The sequence below is a fragment of the Gracilinanus agilis genome, chromosome 4 (genome assembly GCF_016433145.1).
Source record: "Gracilinanus agilis isolate LMUSP501 chromosome 4, AgileGrace, whole genome shotgun sequence".
Lineage (NCBI taxonomy): Eukaryota > Metazoa > Chordata > Mammalia > Didelphimorphia > Didelphidae > Gracilinanus > Gracilinanus agilis.
This window is the reverse complement of record NC_058133.1, coordinates 359,154,471-359,178,429: the sequence shown is the minus strand read 5'-3', so window position 1 is coordinate 359,178,429 and position 23,959 is coordinate 359,154,471. Positions and strand designations below refer to the sequence as shown.

Genomic DNA, 23,959 nt, shown 5'->3' with positions numbered 1-23,959 from the left:
GTTTATCATTGTTTACTCTTTTATCATTGTTCATTCACATTTACCTTTTTTATTGCTCTTTTCACATCTGTGTTTGAACTTGAAAGTTCTTAGGCATCTGTGGTCTTTTCATCTGGGATACTTGAAAGTCCTCTATTTCATTAAAGATCCATTTCCCCCCACCTTTGGCATTATACTTAGTTTTGCTAGGTAAGTTATTCTTGGCTATAAACCCTTATCTTTTCCCTTCTAGAATATCATATTTGAAGTTCTCTGCTCTTATTAAGTGGTGGCTGGCAAATTGGGTATGACCCTGACTATGGCTCCCTGGTACTTGAATTCTTTCTTTTTGGTTGACAGAAATTTCATATATATATTAAATATTCATTTTGGAGTTTCTTTTAGGAAATGGCCAGTGAATTCTTCCTATTTCTGTTTTGCCATCTAGTTCTTAGAGACCTGGATAGTTTTCTTTTTAAGATTTCTTAAAACAGAATGTCTAGGCTCCTTTTTCATCATGACCAATAATTTACATTTTTTTCTCCTCAATATATTTTTCAGAGCAGTCATTTTTATTATAAAATAATTCACTTTTTTAATTTTTGCAGCCTTAAAATTATTTTTTACATGTTGATGCAATTTAAAAACTTTCATTTTCTGATATTTTGTAATTCATGTTCTCTCTTTTTCCCACCCCTTTTCACTCCCCAAGAAGGCAGGTACTCTGATATAGGCTGTATGTAAATTATCATATAATACAAATTTCCATGTTCAACATGTGAAAGAAGACACATATTGCTTACATTAGAGAAAAGGTCATGGAAGAAATAAAGAACATTATGTTTCAATTTGTATTCGGACTCTATTCCTTATATGTCAGTGAATATCTTTTTTTTTGTCATGAGTCTCTTGGAGATATCCTGGATCTGTGTCTTTTTAATAATAGTTAAGTTGAAAATAGTTCATCACAGTTGATCATCATACATTATTGTTGTTACCGTGTACAACATTTTCTTTGTTCTGCTCACTTCACTTTGCATCATCATTTCATATAGTTCTTCCCAAGTTTTCTTATAATTATCTTGTTTATCATTTCTCATGGCATAATAGTATTCCATTACAAGCATATACCACAACTTCTTCAACCATTCCATAAGTGAGGGGTATCCCTTCAGTTTCCAGTTCTTTGCTCAGCTTTCGATTTGAATACTTCTTATTTCTTCATAGAGTTAGTGGCTTTAATTTGTATTATTCTAATTTTGAGAAAGTTTGTTGCTTGGGTAAGGTTTTGTGCCTCTTGTTCCAAGTTGTTCATTCCCTTTGTAATTTTCTCTCCCCCCCTCAAGTGTTGTAATTCCATGTATAAAAACATTTTAAAGTCTTTTTAAAAAACTTGTTTTAAAAAATTTAACTTAATTTTTAACTTTAACTTTACTTCATCAATTCTAATTGATGAATTCTAATAGAGTTTGTGCCTTGTATTTTACTCCAAGTCATTGCTTTGTAGATGTTTTAGAGTCCTTCTCTTCTTCCATGTTTGTGTCTTAAGCCTCTCCACCACCATGATAACTTATCATGGTGGGGTTCCTTTTCTGTTTGCTCATTCCTCCAGCCTACTTACTGATTTCATTGAAATTAAGGTTGAGCTCTGTTTGCTTTTGGAGTGAAGGTATGGGCTAATCCTGTTGCTATTTTCTTGGGGTATTGAGTGTTGTTATTCTAGGATATGAGACAAGTCAGAGTTCTAAAAGTTTTCACTGCTTACAAAGTGATGTGATCCAAAGTAAAGTTTGATTACTGTTCTCCAGTCTAAACTTTGTAAGTTCTTGACCTTGAATTTGGATCTGAGCAAAAATAAACTGCTGCTGGACTCTGCTTTATCAACCAAGTGCTGGTTCATACTAGAACTGTAGGTTCCCCTTTGGTCTGATTCCTGCCTTGGTTATTCCTCTGCAGACTGAACTAAATGCTAGAAGTAAAAGCCTGCTTTGCTTCTGGGTTCTGAGCCACATTTCTTCTGCTTACTTTTGAACTTCTCCTTTTTCAGTAGGTTCAGTATGGCCTTCTTATGTGGGAATGTCACTTCCTTGTACTTCTCCCTCCTCACTCCACCCTTGATCTGTGACCCAGAATTGGGTAGTAGGAGACAAAGCTACCAGTTAGCACCTTTCGCCTAAGCAGTGCTCTGGTCTAAGTCTGGGGTGGCCTAGACTAGGAATCCCTTTGCCCCTGGTGTACAGCCTCTCTCTAGGTACTGTAGCATTCCATGTGCTGTGGGCTTTTAGCCTGTTCCCAGTGTCTAAAGACCTACCCTTTCTGGCTCTCTCTATAAAACTTGGCTAAAGGGCTCACTGTGACTTATTACCTGTTATGATGAGGTCTGGTACATTTTCTAGATTTGTTTGGAAGAGTTCACCAATGAGAAGTCATCACATAATCTCCTACCATTCTGTCACCTTGGTTCTACCTCCCCCTCATTCTTTTCTCCAGCTTCTGAGCAAAAGGCAAGCCTTCCCCTTGGCACACTCCTTACAATAGTCAAGGTACTATTGAATTATCAGTCCCTGAAAAGGATGTGAATGGGAGAGTACATAGGATGTAATAATGAACTCTCCTTGTGTCCTTGATCCCACATCACCTGCTTTCCTCCTTTATAAGAATCTGACATTTCATTCTCATTCTGTTCTCATATCCATCTGTGTGTGTGTGTGTGTGTGTGTGTGTGTACTAACTGGGTAGGTAGATGAAGATTGCAAACATGCTCATTCTTAAACTAACTTTTGTTTAACTCTATTCTAGCTATTCTATATCTCTCCTTCCTTCCACTACCAAATTCCTAGACTATATATACTATGTTCACTTTTTCTTTATCCATTCACTTCTCAACCTTTTACAATCCAACTGACTCCACCATTCTATAGGAAACCAATTTCTTCAAGGTTACCAGAGATATCTTAATGGCAAAATCCAAAGGTCTTTCCTCAATTCTCAGACTCCTTGACCTACATTCACTTACTGATACCATTAGTCAATCTAACTTCCCAGATCCTCTCCCTTGGTTCTCCTCCTACATTCTTGGCTAAGCCTATGGTACGTACCTCCTACTTATCTATTTAGTCTCCTTTGCTAAGACATTAGGTATCCCCACCTCCAAAATATAAAGTATGTGTCAAGGCTTTGTCCTGGCCCTTCTTCTCTGCTCCATGTTCTTTCCCTTGGTGATGTCATCTGTTCCAATGGACTTAATTATCAACTCTCTGCAAATGATTTTCCAAATCTAAATAAACCTCATGTTTCACTTTTAGTTCAGGATCAATTTCCTGCTAACCACTTTCATAATGATATCTCCTCAGCTTCTCAGACTCCTCATGTCCAAACAGAGCTTGTCATCTGTTCCTCCAAACCTGCCCTTCTTCTAAACTTTCCTATTTCAGGCAACATTGTTGTTGAAGCAGTACGATATAGTAAAAGGGCTGCTGGACCTGGGGTCAATACAGACTCGTTTTCAAATCTGGTTTCAAATATTTACTAGCTATGCAAGCCAGGAAAAGTACTGAGAATTGTTTCCTGACTCTAAAATTGCAATAATATTAGCTGTACTACCTGCACCTTTCAGACTTATGAGGAACACATTCTAGAAACTTTTACAGTTGATATAAATTAAGCTATTGTTGCTATTATTATAATAATTACTATTGTTGTAATTATTAGTTGTGAGGAGAGTATGATCCTTTCTGGCTAAAGAGTTAAGCAAAGTGAATTAGATTTGGTCCTCTATATTTACTAGAATAGAAAAGAAACATACATTTAAGAATGCTTTTCAAGCTTAAGGACTAAAATTATAGGATTTATAGTATTTAAAAGATATTTCCCCAACTTAGTTAACTAGAAAATTCAGTTCCTCAGAATACCTTACTAGTAAATTAATGAGTAATAAATATTATAGACTAATGATTAATAATATCATGAATTGATGAATATTATAAAATGTGTTGTGTAGCTTGGAGTTTTGAATTAAGGATCAAGATTTGATTTGTAGCCTTTCCCCATTCTGCAAAATACACACAAACTACCAATGTGAGCGCTCAGTAGGTAGCAGTGTTCATAAAGAGAAGCATAAAATTTAACCCATCTAGAAAAAAAATAACATGCTTCATTATGAAATAGGCATTATGGATATTGGGTCAATAAGAACAAAGATATTTATCTCTGCCAGTTGGAAATATGGATGATGTCTCACCCATCAATAACCAGTTTGGTCTCTAGGACTCCCCTGATCCCTGCCTTAACCTTTAGTCACGATTAGGAACTGTACATCTCTTCTGGCAAATCGTATGTACTCTCCCATTCACATCCTTCTCAGGTACTGATAATTCAACAGTACTTTGGCTGTTGTAAGGAGCATACCAATCTCCTGCTCTCTGGCCCCTCTAAGAATCCCCACGATTCAGAGTAATAGGCATCCAGGTCAAAAAATCATTTTTAAAAATCAGTTAAGAACCACAGAATGCCAAAGCATAAGTAATGATGTTAAATATAAAAGCATCAAGGGAAAACTCAGAAGTCCTTTCTTAATTAAGCAAACAGTTTGTCCCGGATGTTTTTGAATTTAACATCACTACCACACCTTCTGGCTAAATGATAATGGTGGAGGGGAAGCAGTTCTGCAAGGTCAAACCAGTGGCTGTTTTCAAAAGGCAGCATTAATGCTCACAGTTTAGGAAAAAAGAAAGAGCCAAGACCTGCAGCATGTTCCAGAAAAAGTGTAAAATTGAAAGGAAAAAGATCATCAAAGCTGGGACCCTGATGAGAAAGCAAAGAATTTAGCCAGATGGGTCCATCTACCAACCAGGTAAGAGCCTAAGGGGGAAAAAGGCAGTATTTCTTCTGCTAGGAAAAAAGGAGAGGAAAAAAAGTGAGAAGGGAGTATTCTACAAAGGTTCTAAAGAAGGGCAAAAAAATGCCACCCCAACCACTAATCATCAGATTGAAAGAGAAAAGGTGGGGAAGTGAGTCATCACCAAAGTTAAACTTTTTGCTGTTACCTATTGCTCCCTCTTCCATTGCCCTGAAATTACCTTCTATTCTCTCTCTAAATATCTACCTTTACCTTCTATCTGTACCCATATATACACATATGTTTATGAACATACACATACACACACAAATAGAGGAGAAGGGAGAAAGGAAGGGAGAGAGATAGATAGAGGGAGAGGCAGAGAGGGAGCATGAGAGATATACAGTTTGTACCCAATAGACTGTAAGCTCCCTGAGGGGAAGGAATGTTTCATTTTTTACTTTGTATTCGTGGTTTCTAGCATAGTAAGTAGACACTGATTGAATGCTTGCTGATGGACTGACTAATGTTTTTGATGGATCTGCCAGATTAAAAAGTTCGGACTGTTCCTTTCAGTTCGTGTGTTATTCAGACATCTCCCATTATTCATTATCAAATCACCACAATTTCTATCCTGATGTCTTTTATCAGAACATTCCAATTAATCAAGGTTTTACAAAACTTGTACTATGTTAATCAAAGCATATAGAGGACCAAACAAAGGTGACTATTTTAGAGAGGCACCTGGATGGAATTAAATCTGACTCCCAAAAGTGGTCTTGAGAACCCATGCCTGAGCCCAGAGTTTGAGAAAGGCTCTGATAAGGAAACACTTCTAAAATGAAAACAAACTAATGAAAACTAAAGATAGAATGTAGACTATCACTTGTCATAACGAGTTGTTAATTAAGACTCAAAAATAAAGCACATCTTATATTCTAACTGTCCCCAGGGAAAACAGGAAGAGCTCTACAATTGTTTTGGATTTATAGACAAAATAGGATCTGAAGAGTGCCCTAGTATAAACGAGGCATGTACATGGACCTCCTCTATAACATTCCTGACAAGTGATCATCCAACCCTTGATTTGAAGACATCCAGGAAGGGGGTTGTCTACTGTTACCTGGAGCAGCCCATTTCATCTCTTTATACATTAGAATGAGGAGATGATGCACGTGTCCCCTCTGAACTCTATCTTCGTCAAGGTTCAATAAAGGGGATTCAATTAGGTAAGACCAAGGTGTGGTTCAGCTATAGCTTGGTAATTTTAAGAAAAGAATGGAAATAGAGGGGGAAAGGAATACACTACATGGAGGGGAGTATTTGGAAAGGGAAAGGTTAGGTTAAATTATCTCACATAATCAGGGTGGACATGTAGACACCTATTCAAAGAGGAGTGGAGTAGAGGGAAGTAACTGACATTTGAATTTGCCTCTCATCTGAACTGGTCAAAAGAAGGAATACCCCCCACCCACCCCCCCACCCCCACACACAAAATCAGGTACAGAAATATATTAAGTCAACAGGAAAATAGGGAAAGGGGTAGGGAAAAGAAGGGAAATTATAAAGGAAAGATCTAAGTAAAACAAATTCTAATATGTATAAAGATATTTGTAACTCCTTTTTGAGAAGAAAAAGAATAGAAATCTGAGGAGTGTCCATAAATTGGGGAAAGGATGAACAAGTTATGGTATATAAGTATAATGCAATACTATTGTGTTAAACTCATTAATAACCAATCAGGATTCCAGAGTACTAATGAGGAAATATGGATAGAGAGATGAAAAACTTAGAAAGTAGAATGAAACACATTTTTTTTGGACATGGTCAGTGTGGAAGAGATAATATAGACAGGTTCTGATATCCAGGATTAATTGGAAATAATCTTTATATGTTAGAAAGTTTCTCCTTACATTAAGAACAAATCTGTTGTGGCAGCCAAGTAGATCAATGGATAGATCACCAGATCTGGAAATGGGAGATCCTGGGTTCAAATCTGACCTCAGACACATCCTAGCTATGTGGCCTCTGTGGCAAATCAGTTACCCTTACTGCTCTTATGCCTTGGAACCAGTACTTATTATTGATTCTAAGACAGAAGGTAAGGACTTTTTTTTAAAAAAAGTAAATATATTTCTCTGTAGGTCTCCCTTCTACCTCCCCAAAATTATTCCTAATTATGCTCTCTGGAGAGCAAGTAGAACAGGCCTAATACTCTTTTTTTTCCCCTTTTTTTTTTAAACCCTTACCTTCCGTCTTGGAGTCAATACTATGTATTGGCTCCAAGGCAGAAGAGTGGTAAGGGTTAGGCAATCCCATCTCTAGGGTTGGTTCTCAATCCACTGAGCTACCCAGCTGCCCCCAGGTCTACTACTCTTCCACATGACATATCCTCAAATATTTAAAAATAATGACATTTCTTCCAAATCTTAACTTTTCTGACTAAACACCTCCAAATATACACACCTAGTTCCCTTAACTGAAGCTCATAAGATATAATCTCAACCCCCTTACTATTCCTATCACCCTGGGCTAGTCATTCACTATCTGGTTGGCGTCCTTCCCAAAATGTGGCTATGAATATTTCAGATACGGTCTAAACAGGGCATTTTAAATCAAGTCCAAAAGACTATATTAAGCATGTACCATGTTCTAGGCACTATGTTTAAGTACAAGGGGTTTCAAGTGAAGGCAAAAGTGGGCAGCTAAGTGGCTCAGTGCATAGAGGGCGGGCCCAGAGAGAGAGGAGATCCTGGGTTTAAGTCTGCCCTTAAGACTAGCTCTATGATCTTGGGCAAGTTATTTAACCCCAATTACCTAAGACAGAATGTAAGGGTTAAAAAAAAAAACAAGTAAAGGCAAAAATGATCCTTGAATACAGTCTCTTATGACTGAGATCTGCCAAAATGCATATTAGCAAAGGTGATAATTGATTTTTGTAGGGGTTTTTTTAGGTTTTATAAAGCAATTTATATAGTTCTTACAATAACTCTGTCAGAGAATCTGACATCACATCATCATCACAGTGTTCCTTTAATCTCCTTTAAACAGCCAGAAGCCCAAATACATCTAAGGTATGATTTGATTTACAAAGAAAAAAAAAGAACACAAACAAAAAGACTACTCAGCTTTTCAGAGCTATTGTAGAAATGATTCCTCTCAGCAAAAAAATTATTTCTCTTCCCCACAATCTCTCCTCCTCCTCTGTGTCTTCTACAAATCTGCATTTTACAGATTCCCAAGTACCTATTTTACAGATTAGAATACTAAGGCACTTTAGAAGTGACTTGCCCAAGGAAAAAATAGCAGAACTAGACCCAAAACCCAGATCATCTGATATCACATTTGACATTTATAACCAGGTGGTGATCAAGACAGCAAAATATAACTTCAGAAACCTAGATAAAATACGAAGAAGCACCTTGGCTTATGGCTTTAAAAAAAAATAAGACAAGCTTTTAAAAGATTCATTTGACACATTTTACTTAAATCCTTTCTTACAGTAAGCAGTTATAAAATGGGGAAACAATTCCAGAAATGACCCCAAGGTTAGAAGTGCAATATATATATATGAAAGGTGAAGTGCAGAAATGCTGGCATCATAGCCAACTGCCAGGAGACAAAAAGATAGCATCAATTCTGCACCTCCCAGAAGATTTTAAGCTAGACTGTCAACACATTTGTGCCTATAGTAAATGTACATTTAGATTATAAAAATCAAGCAATTTGTAAACGAAAGGAATTTCTTCTATTGCCTTGCATTTAATTTATTGTTTGTGGAGATATTTGACCAAATGCTCAAGCCTAGTCCTAAAATTCTTTTAATGAAGTTGAATGCAATAATGAGCTTGGCGTTTTTGTTTCATTTTTTTTTTTTTTAACAATTTTACAGACTATAGTTCTTAGATATGTCCTGGATTTTGGTCAAAGTGAATAAAAGAAACTATTGAAAGAAAAGCTCCAGAACTTTACTGATGTAAAGTTCTTTTTAGAGAATCTAAAGAAAGATCTGAGGTGGATTCCTATTATTTAAGCCTGTATATTATATTTCCTATGCAGATCTAATTCAATTCCAATTTGTTAATGGCTATATGCAAGGCTCTATGTTAGGTTGGTGATATATAGGGAAAACGGCATAGTCCCTATCCCCTCTAGGAGCTTATAGCCTAAAGCAGTGATGGCAACACTTTCAGAGATCATGTGTATGCCAGGCTGCCACCCTCCCTTCGACTGCATGCTGTGCCTATCCCCTACCTCTCCTTATCCCAGATAGGGGAGGGAGAAGTGCTTCCACTGGGCTGCTAGGCAAAGGAGCAGGAAAGCACAGTGGAGAGGGGGAAGGAAGCGGCTCTACCCAAGTCCTTCTGCCTTTCTAGTAACTAACTCTGGCAGGAAATGGAGCATGTAACCACAGAGAGGTCTCTATCTGCCATCTTTGGCATGTGTGCCATAGGTTCTCCATCACGGGTCTAAAGGAGGTGGTAGAAACAGGGAGACAAAGCCATTTATAAAAGGTCATGATATAGGTTTGAATGTGATTAATGTGTGTGTAGAGGGGGAAAGGAGAAGGGGAGAGAGAGAAGAGAGAGAGAGGCAAGAGGAGAAGAGAAGGGAGAGGGAGAGAGGGAGAGAGGGAGAGGGAAAGGGAGAGAGAGAGAAAGAGAGAGAGAGAGAGAGAGAGAGAGAGAGAGATATACTGGGAGATTAAATCATTCTTTTTTGCTAAGGGGAATCATTTCTACCTGGAGATCAAAAAGGGTGTTTTAAAAACATGGTTCTGAGAAGTTGACTGGTTTTTTTGTATTATTTGCAAATCAAATCATACTTTAAATGTACTTAGGGGTCTGGCTATTTAAAGGAGACTAAAGGAGCAACATAATGAAGGCAGTTCAACAGGGCTTTATCTCAGGACACCAACATGAGGACATTTCCTCTCTGCCATTTTCACGTACCAATGTCTTACAATCTTCTGCTATACATTGTGACTCCAATTCCTTGCTCAGCACCAGGCTATCTCAATGTCCTGTCACTGTAGCAGTCATAGCCTGGAGCTTCCTTCTCTGCCCAACAAATAAAAAGGCATGGGATGGACTCTCTGAACTATATCAATATTGATAATTTTGTGACAAAAAAACATTAAACTGCAGATAAAGGAAGAACAATTGAAGGATTCTTCAAAAGACAAACAGGAGTTAACAGAGTTGGCTTGATATGTCCAAAAGAAACAAGAAATTTTATTTCCTGGAATATCTTACATTGCAGTGATTGTGATAAACATAAGAAAAAAAAAAACACTACGAAGATAACTACAGCGCATGTTCTAACATCTATTGTAGAGGATGAAGAATTAATTACTGTAGTTTGAGGCTGGTAAACAGAATAAGATAGATATTCCATTTTTTTTATCATCAAATACTTCAAAAGCTGAACTGATATAAAATAATAGCCAAAGGAGCCCGGAAATTACCAAGGCCAAAAAACAATTACCTCCTTGCATTGTGGAAAAGGATGGAGACTTAGGGCAACATTGGAATATCAGTTATACTTGATATAATGATGGAGAAAAATAGATTATGAGCAGTCTTATCTTTTACAACAGTTTTTTTAAAAGGCATAGAAATCAAAATAAGTATTTAAAAGGTTAGCCATGAGACCTAAATAAGTGAGATTAAGCTAGCTGGAAAACAACAAATAAACTGATTTATCATTGCTTCTATATTTATCTTTTCTCAGCAGCAGCATAGGGCTGGCCACACGTGGACCTGAGAATGCCAATTCCTAAGTACTCTAAGGAAGAAATAAATATGACATAATTGGGAAGAGTATCATGACTAAAGCAATGATACAGTGAGGAAATCAGTACTAGAGGCTACTCAATCTTGAAAGCACTAGAGGAGGACTTTATAAGATATCTCAAGAAGTTGACGTGATCAGAAGAACTAAAAGACTCAAGATGATACTCAGAAAAGCAGCCTCAGGAATATTAAAAAAAAATAAACACCTACTGATCCCTAAGCCTCTGCCTACTTTCTCATCTTTCTAAATCTTTATGAGAATGAACTCCTTGTGTACTGAGCATCACTGCTGGAAACAGGAAGATGAGATGAGCAGTCTTTTACACATGCTTCTCTACAGCAGATCACATATTTATAGACACACAATTGACTGAAATATATAAAGAAACAGAATCTCACTGTACTTGATGAATACTATACAAAAATGCATTTGATTTTATAGAATAAAATTCATATTTAAAACCTCTCTTCCAAAAAAGGAGCCCCTTCAGGCACTTATGTTAAAGATATATAAAATTTCTTGATAAATAAAAGGACTCTGTTCAATGACTATGATTAACATCAAGAGAAGCATAAAACAAGGTAACATATGCTGCCATCATAAAGGACACAGTCATAGAGGACCCCTCACCAGGAATATAAATAAAAAGTAATGATTCATTATAGATAGCAAGATCCACTGGGTGTTCCTATTTTTAGGTGATAGCATACTTAAGTGGACTCTCTATTGCCTCTAGAGTGACACACAAACTCTTGTTTAGTTGTTTGTTTTTTTTTTAAATAAAAACTCTTACTTCTTGTGTTAGAATTTATACAAGGATAAGCTATGAGGTAAAAGAATGAAAAAGACTTGGTAACTGGGTTTAAGTGACTTGCCCAGGGTCACACAGTTAGGAAGTATCTGAGACCAAATTTGGACCCAGATTCTCCAGGCCTTACTCTCTATCCACTGAAACACCTAGTTGCCCTTTCTTTGTTTAGCTTTCAAAGTCCTTCCCAATTGGACTTAACCTATTTTCCCAGCCCCAACATATAAATGTAGTATTATATGTTAGAATTCATTCTATTCTATCTTCTTCATGTTCTGTGATCTTAGCAAACTGTCTTTTTCTCTTTTCTTCACACGTGCTATGCTATTCCACATCATTACACTTTTCCACAGCCCTTGCACTGAACTGTACTCCTGCTCACCTCTACCTATTGGAATCTTTTTCTTTCAAGATGCAGCACAAACACCATTTTCTATGTGAAACTTTTCCCAATCTTCTTAAGTACTGCAGTTCTTGGTTCCATATTACTTTATTTTAACTATGTGTGTGTATAAATATATATATAGACACATCCCCTTGTCTCCCTTTCTAAAATGTGAGTTTCATGAATACAAACTGTTTCTTTCTTTATACTTGTATTGTCAGGACCTTATACACTTCCTAGTACTTAATAGGTACTCAATACTTTATTAAGCCTCAAAACAAATCCTTTTTCAATGACAAGTAGTGAGATAGAGGATGGAATAGGATCTGGAGAGATTTGAGGTAGGGAGAAAAAATAAGAGATTATTTAAACACTTCTACCAAGAGGTGATAAGCGACTGAAAAAGGGTGGTGGCTGGGTGACTGGGAAAAGGGGAGGAATTTAGACGCATCATGGAGGTATGTTGGAAACCACAAAATCTGACAACTGATTGGTATGTGGGGCAATTGAGAGTGAAGAGTCAAGAATGATTGAGATTGAGCATCTGAGTAACTAAAAGGATGGTGACTATTAGCATAAACAAGGAAGTTCATAAGAAGGGTGGGTTTGGAGGAGAGATAATTATTTTGTTTCAGACATGTTGATTTTGAGTTTGAAATGATCAACAGGGAGCTGGTAATATAGGACTGGAACTTAAATGAGAGAACAGGGCTAGAAAAATAGATCTGGGAGTCATCTGCATAAAGCTGATAATTTAAAGTCATGAGTCCTGATGAAGTCGCCTAGTGAGAGTGTATAATTAGAGAAGAGAGTGCTTATGTTTGAGAAGGCAATGTAGATGGACCATGTGTTGGACTCAGAACTAAACAGGAGGAAAAGAGCAGATAGGATTCCATTTGTGAAACTATGGGGCACTTTTAATGATCTCAAGCTGTTTCCTGGACCAGTGACCCATCTTCTCAACATAAACAATCTCCCAGCCATGCCATATGTATGCACACTTGGAACCCTATCTCTGAAAAATCAGTTAGGGGTGATCCAAAGGACAAGGGAGAGACACATGCTAGGCACATGTAGACTGTGGATAATTCCAATAATGGTCAATTAAGTGATGTAAAAGTTGCCCTATCGCAAACAAAAGAATGGGCTCTTCATGTGACAAGTGTATAGGATAACAGGTTGACTGCCTGATTGAATTCATACTATGGGGTAGAAAACAAAATGGCCCAAAGATGTTTGATATGGGATATTCTGTAGAGGACCTACAGTTAGAATAAGAGTTATGTTAGCTGAGAGGGCAGAGTGGTAACCTCTTTCACTGATGCAGGAGTGGCTCTGCTTTGATGAGAATGCAGATAATGCTGTAGCTTTAAAGAAATTTAGTTCCCATTTTTATGTACTAGTTTTCTTTTTTCTTTTTCTGTTTCTTTTTTAAACTCTTGCCTTCTGTCTTGGAATTAATACAGTATATGCTCTAAGGCAGAAGAATGGTAAGGGGTAGGTAATTGGGGTGAAGTGACTTGCACAGACTCACACAGCTAAAAACGTGTCTGAGGCCAGATTTGAACCTAGGTCCTCCTGATTCTAGGTACTCTATCCACTGAGCTGCTCCTCTACTGGTTTTCTTAAAGCAAGGAATGCCTGCAGAGAGATCTAATGAGGGCCTCAATGACAAAATTCTTTTCTAAAGGGAAAAAAAAAGTACCTAATGATCACCTGAGCTTGGTTAGCTAATCCATGAGAGAGATGCTCACAGGAAACCCAGAGCTGAAGCTCTCTAACCAAAGGGAATGTGTTATACAGGTACAGATCATGGATAAGGAAATTTCCTAGGGCTCAAATTTAATAGGTTGTTGTTTTCTTATCTTTTAATCTTTGTGTCCACCAGGGTACCAACTAGTATGTTGCAGCTATATCAAACTTACATTAGCAACTGGAAGGCTTGCTATGCCACCACTCTGGCAAAGTCTAACAATTCCTTTTTAGTTTCTCCGGGAAGGAAGTCCATGATTGGTTATTAGGCATAAGTCCTTTGGGGAAACAGGATGTACCACAATGATCTAGGAGCTCAGGACTTGGTTGTCACAAATTACACGTGAAGATCTTTTCCCAAACATCTGGAAATTCTTGATAATTTGGTTCATATATTATGTCAGATTTTTCAATCACTCTAGGATAGAGAAAGACTGACCCTGTGTGGCAGATGTAGTTAGTCACTTACCAGTTCCCTTGAGACATTCCTGAAAAATCTACTGTCCTGTCAGGAGAAAATCAAACTCTTTCAGTGAGTCAGTCAGACAATAAGCATTTATTAGGTACTCAGTATTCATCCAGGCAGTCTCAAGCACTGGGGTTACAAAGAAAAGGAAAAGACAGTCCTGGCCTCACAGAGCTCACAGTTAGGGAGAAAACAAGAAAACTATGTACAAACAATCCATATACAGAAGAAATGGGAAATAATTAACAGAGGGAAGGCACAAAAATCAAGAGGGATGGAGAAAGCCCTTCCTGTAGAAGGTGGGATTTTAGTTGAGACTTGAAAGAAGTCAGAAGGCAGCAAGATGAGGAGGGAGAACATTCCAGGCACTGGAAACAGCCAGTGAAAATACAATGCTCAAGGAGTACTTGGGGGATTGTAAAGTGAGAAGACCAGAAAGGTGGGAGGGAATAGCTAGGTTATGAAGGACTTTGAATGCCAAACAGAGGGATTTTGTTGTTGTTCTTGGAGGTGAAAAGGAGCCATGGGAGTAAAGGAGTGACATTGCCAGACCTGAATTTTGGGAAAATCACTTTGGTATGGAATGGAGGATATATTGGAATGGGGAGAAGCTTAGGTAGATCCATCAGCAACATGCTACTGAACAGTTCAGGCCTGACGGGTAAGGTCGGTAGACAAAAAACCAGGCCTGGAGACTAGAGGTCCTGGGTTCAAATATGTCCTCGGACACTTCCTGTATGATGTCACTTAACGCCAACTGCCTAGTCCTTACTGCTCTTCTGCTTTGGAAATGATATTTAGTATCAATTCTAAGACAGAAGGTAAGAGTTTAAAAAAATAACAGTTCGTTTGATAAGGGCTTGAACTAGGGTGGCAGCAATATCAAAAGAAGAGAAGGGGGAGTATTTGAGATAAATTGCAAAGGTTAAATCAATAGGCTGTGCAAAAGATAGACTGAGGGGTTCAGGATGAATTGTGGGTTGTAAGCTAGGGATATTGGGAGGATGATGGCACTCACAATACTAATGGAGAAGTTTGGAAAGAAGGAGGATTGGAGCGGGGTGGGGGGGAGTGGAGGAGGAGAGATAATTAACTCAGTTTTTGACACACTGAGTTTAAGATATTTACTGGATATTCAGTTTGATACATCTGAAAGAGCTGTAGCTGCAACACTAGAGATCAGCATCATCAGCATGGAGGTGGTAATTAAATACATGGGAGCTAATGAGATCATTAAGTAAACTAGTAGAGAGAAAAAGAGAAGAGGGCCCAGGACAGAAACCTGTGAAGAACTCACAGTTAGTGGGCATGGCCTAAATGGGGATCCTAAAAAGGAGAATGGGAAGGATTGGTCAGAAAGGGAGGAAGAGAACCATGAGAGAGTGGTGTCCTGAAAACCTAGACAGAAGAGAGTACCAGGGAGAAGAGGGTGATGAACAGTGCCAAAGTCCACAGAGAGGTCAAGAAAAGTGATATTTAACAAAAGGTCTTTGGATCTGGCAATGAGATCACTGGTCACTTTGGAGAGAGTAGTTTCAACTCTTCCAAGAACTCTTTTACTGAATTAGATTCAGGAATATGTCAAGTTCTTCTTATTTTATCAACAATTATTTGGGAACTTTAACATACTGATTTTAGTTTTTAATATCAAATACATAAATAAAAATGGGACTCTTTCTTTTATGGCATGGTTGATGACACCAGGCACTCATTTTATTGCTTTTCTCTCTTGTGTTTCTAGATTTCTTTGTAGAGTATTTTGTATAGCTTATCAGTTTCAGGCAGGGAAGGAGAGGAGAAGAGGTAAGACAGTAATGAGAGTTAAAAGGCAAATGGAGACGACTTTTCCCAAGTCTCAAATAAAAGATTTAGTGGGGTGTGCTGCCTGCCCTATATATACTGTCACAACTATAATTCAGTTGCCTTTGGTTGCTAGAAGTAAACCATCCATTGGTAACAAGTTGTAAAGTTTTCAGAGCTCTCCGATGATCCCTTTTTCTAATAGCTGGGAATTGATAAGGTCTTAACTAAAGAACTTTATTTAAATATATTAACTAGACCAGAGACATATGAGCCCTGGCTATCTCATTTTAAGAACTTGCAGGAGACAAGAAATTTGTAAATGACTTTAAATGGAAAAATCAAGTAGAAAAAAGGATCTCTTTCAGTTCATCTATAATAGTGACTGTTATTTGAACACAACTCCAAGCATCAATACTTGCTTACTGAGATAATAACCATAATTTTGATTTGTGTAATTTGCTATCAATCCTAAGTTCCTTTCCCACATCAAGAAGCCTTTACCCTGGGGTGACACTCTAGTATGGAACAGTTGTACAGGTACCTTCAGGGAAAGTTTTGTTGACTATGAACACAAATACAAGTCCTTTCTGTTTGTTTTTTTTTTTGTTTACATATTATAATAAACCTGCATTATGTTCTCTATAAACACAGTGCCTGGCTCATAGTAGGCACTTAGTAAATGTTTATTGATTGATGGGTACAAATATACAAACTAGACAAGAGCCAGAAATTAAACAAATCCAGATGTTACTCAGCTTGAGCTCAGGATGAGGGAAATATGAACTAAACATTATTAATTACTGAGAAGCTTCCAAGATCAAATCTAAGCTGTGTGAATTCAGAGCTTCAGTTCTGCGACCATGGGTTATAATAAGAAGTAATATTTACATAGTATTTCCCAGCTAAACCCAAACATATATTTGAAACAATACTTATAATGATGTAGACTATAGCTTTATGAAGAACAATGTTAAATTACTAAATTAAAGAACTATTTAATTAACATATATCAATACTTCAATGGATCTATGGCATAGCCAACATGAATACTTCTTCCAATGGTATGGAATACCATACTGAGATAAGTCTTCTTATCCTGTACAATTATACTCCTATCTTCCCATAAATACTTAATAGAGTACCTATCCATCAGGAACAACACAGGAGCCCTGAAAATGGCAGCAACTACCAGACCACCATTCTGTTTCTGTTTCTGTTTACAGAAAGGACTTGTATTTGTGTTCATAGTCAACAAAACTTTCCCTGAAGGTACCTGTACAACTGTTCCATACTAGAGTGTCACCCCAGGGTAAAGGCTTCTTGATGTGGGAAAGGAACTTAGGATTGATAGCAAATTACACAAATCAAAATTATGGTTATTATCTCAGTAGCCCTCACAGCTATCATAAGGGGAAGCAACTCCTACAGAGAAAGGGACAGCCATACCCATCAACTATAAACCAATTGCCACATACAAGACAGACAAGTCAATCTTAGCTAAAGTGGTATGACCCCCAAAGGGAGAAATAGGAGGCAGCAGTATGTACCAAGCAAGTCAAATTGTTGCGGTCAACTGGAATAGTGGTCACTATCTTCCCTGAAACCCAGACAGGGAAATCCAAAAGCCCTGGGAATTAGAACATTAAATAACAACACTGAAAAAAAGGCATTAATATCTGTTTTGCCACTATACCCTAAAGCCTATGGGGCTTTTTCATATGATGACTTGCAGCTAAAACTTTCCATAGCATTGATGCAATCTGCAAACAGATACATCTAAAGTACCTCATCATCTCTTGGAAATCCTTTCATCTGGATTCTGGGGAGGATATCCACCATGGTAGAAACAAAACACCACTGGCAAGCATACATTTCTCTATTTAATGTCTCCCATTGATAATGATTACTGAACAAAATTATCTCTAAATTCATAACTTTCAAGGAGTCTTATATAGTTTAACTATCATATTTACTTATATAATTACTCACATTTTATGGAAAATGCTTTAGTAATTCTTTCATATTCTGCTAACAATGGTGAACTGTAGTAATGCTACATCTAGGGTTCAACCTTGTGGACTACTAAGATTTCTTTTTTCAACCCCTACCTTCCATCTAAAAATCAATACTGTGCATTAGTTCCACGAATGAAGAGCAGTAAGGGCTGGTCAATGAGGTTAAATGACTTACCTAGGATCACACAGCTAGGAAGTATCTGAGGCCAGATTTAAACCCAGGACCTCCCATCTTTGGGCCTGTTCTCAATCCACTGAGCCATCTAGCTGCCTCACTAAGTTTCTCTTGTTTTCTCTCTATGTATATTTCCCATACTACCAGGACATGAAGCAGGATGTTATCCAAAAGGAAAAACAATGATGAAGCAGGATATTATCCAATGGGAAACACAATCAGAACAATTTAAGTAATGCTAGTTCCAAATATGATCTTACATAAAGTAATGAGGTAATCCTATTCTCTCAAAGAATAAAGTGAAAGCAATTCAAAAGTTCTAAATGTCAAGGAAACTTTTTAGTAAGAAGTATGTAAATTGACAGACACAGATAAGGTTTGGAAACAAATGCCTAAAATCTAAAGTGTTCCTTTACACTTTTTAAAAGCCCATGAATGAAAGGGCATCTCAAAAATAAATCTCTAAGACTTAAAATGAAATATGCAAGATAATAAACATTATTCCTATAATTAATCCTGAGGCAGTCCAGAAAAGGTTAGCTCTGTTGACATAAGTTGCTGGAGAACTAATGATTATTTCCAAGGGCAATGATAACTCAAGCTTTTCCCAGATTCCAAAGGAAAAGCAGGGCACAACGAAGCAATTTGCCTCATATTAACACATTCCTATCCTGTTTTATGCTTTTTAAAGCTGATTTCACTTCTGCAGAAAAGAGAAAAATAATTTCCAAATGCTTGTCTTACAGTGGTCTTAGGGGGGAAAAAAACCCACAGAGGGGTCACTTTAAGTCTTTGATTTGCTTGCTAATGCTGCTAAAGTCAGCCCACCAAAGAGAAAATTATACAGATAAAAGAATCTTGTGTTTCCTCCTCAGAAGTTGGGAAGGGGTGGGGAGTCAGGTAGGGGGAATATTTGAAAAAGTAAATAATAGTGTGAATGGTGAAAATTTCTTAGTAGCACATACTTTTTTCATGCTATTAAATTCTAGTTTGGCTACTATTAAGAAAAATGTCAAAAGGTTTACCATGCTATTTATCTCTCACAGTCCTTCAATTGATCCATGATTTCATCCCCACGGGCACTCTTTATACTGATGCCCAAACTCTAATCTATCCACACCTTTGGAATTTGTGAATTCTCATCCATATGCCCCAACATATTGGAAGTCAAAGATCATTTTCTGAATCTCTTGACAATTAACAGTCTCCTGCTCTCAGAAAATGGCCAAATCATTTCCTTTCCAAATTCCAATTTTTCTAGATAATACTCTTTTTTTTTTAAACCCTTGTACTTCGGTGTATTGTCTCATAGGTGGAAGATTGGTAAGGGTGGGCAATGGGGGTCAAGTGACTTGCCCAGGGTCACACAGCTGGGAAGTGGCTGAGGCCAGGTTTGAACCTAGGACCTCCTGTCTCTAAGCCTGACTCTCACTCCACTGAGCTACCCAGCTGCCCCCTCTAGATAATATTCTTAATGCTATTTCTTGAACTCCAATCATCATTGATGATATGCTGAAGCCTATTTATGCTGGCCCTGTGCCTCTCCATTTCCTCAACTTTGGGTCTTTAAAGACTGTATTTAAAGACTTTGGGACTGTTAAAGACTTTTAAAGGCATGACTCACAACCATGCAACACCTCAGAAAGAATACTGATGTTAAGGAGGTGGTTTCAGGAAGAACCTCAAGGCACAGTACTGTTTCCCAAAGGTAATCCAGTCTACTTTCCTTCTGTTTGACTCTGACCCCTGTTCAGCAGTCATTAATACCACCTGTCCAAGTTATAAGTATTTATGGGCTAGTCCGATGGGCTATATGTAATAGGCTCTTTGATGGGGAGGTACTTATACCCTCAGCAACTACTACAGTCCCTAGCAAAATAAGAGATACGTAATAAGTGGGCTATTATGTGACAGTCTGGACCACAAGTCTGGTCTTTCCTGTGTAGATAACATGATAAAACTCTTTTGTATGGTAATAATTCTCATTTAGGCAGCTCTGCAATGTTCTATAATATAATCAACTCAATGTTATCTGTAAGAGGACTTATTAGAGAACTTCATTTTCTACACTTTCTCTTTTCTCTGGATGTTGTACTCAATATCTTACATGCTGGGATAAACACATAGAGGACCATTCGTCTGTTTTATGAATTACTTGATATTAGTAACTGAAAAAATCTTCAAACAACATTAGTCCTATTACTTTTTCTCTCACACGGGCAACTAGTGTTATATTGAATCTCTGGGAGCTAGGAGTTCACACTGTGATTGACAGGTGGATCAGTTGGATGTCAGAATGTTCCCAGAGAGGCATGCGGACAGGAGAGGGCAGTTGGCCCAGGGGGTGGGTATAAAAACACCCTGATAGCCCTGCCAGAGGTTCTTGGTTCTTGTCCCTGAGACTGGAGATCAGTGGATTCTGGTCTTTGTGGGATTGAGACTTGCAAACTCAACCCTGCAAGCTCCTCCTATTTGTTCCTGTACCATCAACAACCTGTACCCAGACCACCATTTCTGATTCTTCTGCCCCTAGATATTAGGAAGTCAATCATCTTAGTCATCTAGGTGTCCCAGGGCCCAGGAGGGATCCAGGAAGTGGGCAGGAGAAGAAGAAGAAGAGGGTGGAAGGGTGGATATCTCAACTGGTTAGGCTTATCTAGTGAAGTAGAAGCTGAAAGATTACACAGCAGTTTGCCTGCTCTGGTGTGGCTCTGGCCAGGCTGTACCAGAGAGAAGCTAATCATCTTAATTCATTCTCTTGCCTACAGTTTAGAGATTCATTAGTATCATTTTAAATTAGGGTCTCCCAATACCTCCATCCAAACCCATTATCCTCCTTTGTTAAATACAACCAAAGTTTAAAGTACCTTCCTGAAGTGGTTATTCAAAGCTTCTTTGGGAAGGGAGAAACGCAGTCAGATTCCAACGTTACCCAGCTAAAGAGCCCATTAAATAATATCAATTAATCCCAGGTGGGTCCTGAAGGGAAGCCATCCATTGACCTAAAGGATCCTGCCTGGGCAACTGTTATAAAGGAGAGAGGTGCCATCCTATCCTCTCTCTATACTCCATTTACCTACATCTTCATCTAGTAGGGAGAGGAGTATCAAGTAGTGTCTTTTATTATAATACTAAGTAGCTCAGTGAACAAAGAGCCAGGACTGAAAATGGGGAGTTCAAATGTGGCCTCAGATAAAGCTGTGTGACCCTGGGCAAGTCATAACTCCAATTGTCTAACCCTTACTGTTCTTCTTCCTTGGAACCAATATTGAGTATCAATTCTAAGACAGAAGGGAAGGGTTAAATTTTTTTTCTATATAAATAAGATTCTGTAATGCATCTTGTTGAAGAAAAAACTTTAAGGGAGTAAATCGGTTCTATCAAATTAAATCCTTTTTAATAGTCAGCAAATAAGGGGGCAGTTAATAAGTGGCTCAGTGGATTGAGAGCCAGGCCTAAAGATGGGAGGTCATAGATTCAAATCTGGCCTCAGACATTTCCCAGCTGTGTGGGCAAGTCACTTAACCTTACTTGCCTAGCCATTACTGTTCTTCTGTTTTGTAACTAGTACCCAGTATTGATTCTAAGATAGAAGATAAGGTTTAGAAATGGTCAACAAACAATAAACACCATGGGATCTTGTATTGTCTACATTTTCAAGTCAACTGTGTGATTTTAAGAAAAAAAAATCAAACCCAAGAATATTATAGAATCTATTGAGATCCACAGCCACTCAAAAAAGGTAAACCTAGTAATCAACATCAGAAAAACCAAGAGGATGATGAATGCATATTGCCCAGAGAATCACATGCAACAAGAAGGGCAGCCCACTGAATTAGGAATTACAGATGGACAATGAGCTGAATCTAGAATTCAAAAGGAGGAAAAGGACAGAGTAGATAGCATTGAAGAATGTTTTGTTCAGTGATCCTAAGCTTCTCCATGAAACAAAAGTCCATTTTTTCTTTCTTTTTTTTTTTTTTAAAAACTCTTACCTTCTCTCTTGGAATCAATACAAATATCCCCCTAGCTACCTCAACAGAAAGACTTTCAATGGTGCTATATGGCTGAAAATCATGAAATAACACAGGCTCTGAGTACTCAAAATCAGGGTATCTAAAGGGCAATCAAAAGAATCATTCTGGATAATATGAGAAATTAGCAATGGTACAAGAAGTGGAATAAAAGACATAAGGACCCAGAGAGGTAGGTGTAGAAGCTGGCCAGTTGTACAGTGAGAAGAAATAATAATAGACGGATAGTCTAAATGTTACAATGCTATTCACAAAATTGTAAAAGGCCTAGAAAAAGTCAACAAGCACAAGAGTTAGAAAGTCTACTGAGATTTAAGGAGGAATATTGATTCTTTTTTTTTTTTTTTTTAAACCCTTGTACTTCGGTGTATTGTCTCATAGGTGGAAGATTGGTAAGGGTGGGCAATGGGGGTCAAGTGACTTGCCCAGGGTCACACAGCTGGGAAGTGGCTGAGGTCGGGTTTGAACCTAGGACCTCCTGTCTCTAGGCCTGACTCACTCCACTGAGCTACCCAGCTGCCCCTGAATATTGATTCTTAAAAAATGCACAGGATGAGATTGTACAGAAATAGTACAGTGGGAAGAACTCACATCAGTGAAATCAAGGACAAGAGTATTAGAACCATACTAATAGCCAGCACTTATATAGTGCTTTAAGTCTATAAAGTACTTTACAAATATTATCTCATAACCACCTTGAGAGGTATGTACCATTATTATCATCTCCATTATACAGATGAGGAAAGAGAGAAGTTAAGTCACATAGTTAATGAGTGTCTAAGGCAGGATTTGACCTAAGCCTTCCTGATTCATAGGTCCAAAGCTCTATTCACTGATCCACCATTTTCTATTAAAATCACAATGAAGGATTCTAACAGAACTTCTCAGATGGCTCAGAAAATTTAAGTCTCTGATTTATTTTTTTAAAAACTTTTAATAACCCTAACCCTAACCCTTACCTTCTTTCTTGGAATCTTGGAATCAATACCAAGTATCGGCTCTGAGGCAGAAGAGTGGTAAGGGCTGGGCGTCATAAAGCTAAGATGTGTCTGAGACTAAATCTTTAGCCAGGACCTCTTGTCTCTAGGTATAGTTCTTTATCCACTGAGCCATCTAACTAAGCCTCTGATTTGTTCTTAAAGGCAAAAGTATGACTAATTGATTATCCTTAATTTCTGGTTAAGTCATTAGACTTAACAGTAAATCTCTTTCTTGCTTGTTAAGAAAAGCAGTTGGAGGGGCAGCTAAGTAGCATAGTAGATAGAATGCTAAGCCTGGAGTCAGGAAGACCTGGGTTTCAAATCTGGCCTCAGACACCCCGAGCAAGTCTCTTAACCCCATTTGCCTAGGCCTTGAAGCCCTTCTATCTTAAGAGTTGTTACTAAGTCAAAGTAAGGGTTAAAAAAAAAAAAGATAACCATTGTAGTGTTAATTGAACTAGCTATACCTGTCCAGAAAACCATGTCTCCAGAAGTCTTTTGAATCTCAAATGCCTCATATTGACAAATTAATAAGATAATTTTTATATTTTAAATGCCTGTCACTATTTGCAAGTGTAAGAGAACCTGCAAAGTTTTTTCATTAAAGGTATAAAGTAATAGTTTGGTTTAACAGTTCATAAGAGATAGGTTTGCAATTTGGTTGGTTTGTATTTCTTTTTTTTAAAATCTATAGTTACAATATTATTTATAATCACAGGTCAACGATACAATTAAGTTTTGTTTTGAAACAAATCAAACAAGTAATAAAACAAATAACTTTTGTTTTGAAACATTCACAAATCCCAGGGAAAATCATATGAAGTTAAATCTCTGCTATAATACCTTTGATCAAAATCCCATGACATGAAACACAACGAAAAATTAAAATTAATGAATATCTCCCTCCTCCCCCAACAAATCTTGAAAAG

At 37.7% G+C, this 23,959-nt stretch overlaps 1 protein-coding gene across 1 annotated transcript in view; it reads right to left on the bottom strand.

Moving 5' to 3' along the window:
* The window catches only part of ARMC2 (armadillo repeat containing 2), a 169,756-nt gene that overhangs the window by 34,947 nt on the left and 110,850 nt on the right, over nucleotides 1-23,959 (bottom strand). The window lies entirely within an intron of this gene.